We start from the raw sequence: 3,275 nt of genomic DNA on the forward strand, positions 1-3,275 counted from the left end.
GAGCTGAACTTAATCAGAGAAGCTGTGGAATCCACAGAGGCTTGTAATTGACCTTCCACTTGGGGTTATCTGTGGACTCAAGTCCTATGTATATTCCTGTAACCCGTGGCTGATAAACCCGCAGGGGTAGGGAAGGGAGGAGAGAGAGAGGTTCTGCCAGTTTAGGGATCGAACACACTGAAATGGGGAATCAGGATGCCATGAAGACAAGGCTGTTCAGCCTCCTTCAACAACCAGAAAAAAGGTGGTCTGATATGAGAGTCACCTGTACTGGAGGAACCCTCTCAGTCTTCCCCGGCTTCCCTCTGCCCAGGTCCCAAGGCCTAGGCCCTCTACACCTGCAGGTCATTGTTGTTCCCCCAGCTGTCTAAAGGGCTGCTCATAATGGTCTGGTGTTGCTATTGCATTTGAGGCCAAATTTGACTAAAAAGACTTTGCAACAATGACATTGGAACCTCTGGGACAAGCAGAAATTGGTGGAAATTACTAATATTCCTTCCCAACTACATAATTACATGGGGGAGTAATACCTCCTGGTGGGGCACCCATCAATGCCACAGCTACACAAGAGGACGACAGGGGTCACCAAAGGTTTTTATGATGAAGTAGGTGGCTCCTCAAACAATTAGAAAAAATTTGCTTAACAGCCACATCCAGGGTTACCCAGGGTTCTTCATATGTGATGTGGAGGGGATGAGTGGCAGCCAGTGTGGAACCCTGACACTTTAGGCCTGGTCATTTATGACCATGGCCACCAGGGTCTGGACTCCCGCCTTGGCCTGCTGTGATCGAGGAAAACTCTGTGACAAATAACCTGGCTGTCCCCATTGGGGACAGGGCCACCAGTGCTTCACGGCTTTTCCCTCCTCAACTTTGGTCCTTCTGGGGCTAGTGTAACACTCTCTAAAGGTGTTCAGGTTTTCCTTAAAGGTGGCAGGTCTTTCCACCATCCCCAGGGCACCTTGGAGTGAGTGTCTGGGGAGGACATTGCTACAAAAGACACCCCCAATAATCTAGCCTTTTGGCGCTCCCCTGTGTTACATATCCTGGTTGTTGGGGACAGTGGAGGCCACTGACAGTAGCTGGGACATGTCTGGGGGCCCAAGGCCAACTTCTGGAGTTTCCTATGGGTTTTCATAGTCAGAGGTGTCAATCTTGTGTTAATCACTATTTCTGCCTCGGCTGATCTGGGTCCATGTTTTCCACCTTCTGACAGCTTCAGTGATTTGTTCTCTAAATATTGCTGGGCTTTCCTCCTTTCCCTGAACCACCTCTGTTAATTTGGAAAAGTGGAGTGGTTTCACCTGAATAGCTTCCATGTCCTTATAAAGGACACTAGCATGTGGTCGCAGAGATGGGATCCTCTTTGACACAGATGGTTATTCCACCCTGGACCCCCTTGTACTGTTTTATTTCTAGGTAGCAGCTTTGACTAGGGCATGGAGTTGGTCCCCTTAGACCTGCCCAACCTGCCCAAATCCTGTTTCTCTCATCTACAAACATCGATTTAAGAGTAAGACACACATCATTCCAGATCAAATCAAAAACAATAGCCAGGTATTCACATTCCTCTGTGAATTTCCCAGGGTCAGCAGAGAAATTCCCTAATGTTTCCTTAACATTTTGAGATTATCCATTGAAAATGAAACATGAACCCTCACAGGCTGTCCTGTGGGTCCTGATACCTCCTGAAAAGGACATACAGACAGGAAGTTAGGATCCAGAAAGGGGGCTAAAGAGAAGGGGTGGGATCCTATGCTCATGGGGCTGAGCCTCCTCTGGGGCTGAGGCAACAGCCACAGTCTGGATCCCTCCCTCAAAGTCTCAGGCCTGTTCAAAGTCAAAGAGGGATTCCGATCTCTCCCGGTACCCTTAAGCCAACACTTTTACACACAAGATTCACAACATTGTTTTTTTTTTTTTTTTGGGGGGGGGTTGCAGTTTTGGGCTGGGGCTGGGTTTGAAGCCAGCACCTCCCACACATGGGGCCGGCACCCTATTCCTCTGAGCCACAGGCACCAACCCACAATATTGGGTTTTATCCCTCAGGCTCCACCAGCAGGAAGTGTTATGGCTCACGTTGTCCTGAAGCTTTCTGCTTATGTTTAATCCCAGGAGTTTTGTCCTGTTAGCTCTTATCATTTAAGTCTTCAATTCACTGCGAGTTAATTTTTGTGTATGATATGAAAATGTCAGGATCCAGTGAGAATAGTCCAACTCACAAAGTTCCAAAGCTTCAGACACTGAGTCAGATGGGGAGGGAAGGGAACACTTTTACACTGTTGGTGGCACTGCAAACTAATACAGCGTCTTTGGAAAGAAGTATGGAGAGTCCCCCAAAGAACTCAAACTAGACCTTTCATTTGATACTGCAATTCCATTGTTTGGCATATATCCATAGTAAAAAATAAAAAAAAAAAAAAATATATATATATATATATATTTAACATAAGGATATTTTCACTAGATGTTTTACCATAGCTCAGTTAACAACTGCCAAGATGCAGAAACAACCTAAACTCTCATCAACACATGAATGGATTCTGAAGTCTGGCATATGTGTATCATGGAATACTATTCAACCATAAAAAGATGGAAAACTTACATCTTTGGTATTACCCTGGATGGAGGTGAAATGCAGTCTTCTTAGTAGAGTATGGCAGGAATGGAAAAGCAAGGATGCAGTGTTCTCAATACTGATGTGAAGCAGTAGATGAGCTAATACACGGCCACACAAGAGGAAAACTCAAGTTAGGGGGAAGAGAGAGGAGGGGGGGATTGATGTGTTTGCAATGAACGGGCACAATGTGAGGGTACATGGCACACCTCCTGCGGGTAGGACACAACTACGACAGGGACTTTACCTAACAAATGCAAACATTGTAACTTAATTGTACCTGGATATTAAATGGAAATAAAACCAAAAATTGAGTCTGCTGTAACCATGTGAACTATGAGATTTAACAGGCCCTGAACAAGGTTCTATGAGGAACAGAGATGGGTGGGGGGCACAGACTCAACTTTTGCTTGTAGGAGGTTCAGGGAAGTGCCTTGGAACAAAGAAGCACAGGTTCCAGAGCCAGACAGATTAGCTACCCACCCTGCCACTGGAGCCTTTCCTGCCTAGGCCTCTACTTCTGACCTCACAAATGTCACGGTTGAAAGAGAGCAGTGAGCTCACCATGAGCAGTGGTCAGGACTGGCTGCAGAGTGAACGGACACATGGACCAGCAAATACAGGTGGCAGCAATGGCTGTTAGCTGCCCTCCAAGTTT

The sequence above is a fragment of the Nycticebus coucang genome, chromosome 8 (genome assembly GCF_027406575.1).
Source record: "Nycticebus coucang isolate mNycCou1 chromosome 8, mNycCou1.pri, whole genome shotgun sequence".
Taxonomy (NCBI): Eukaryota; Metazoa; Chordata; class Mammalia; order Primates; family Lorisidae; genus Nycticebus; species Nycticebus coucang.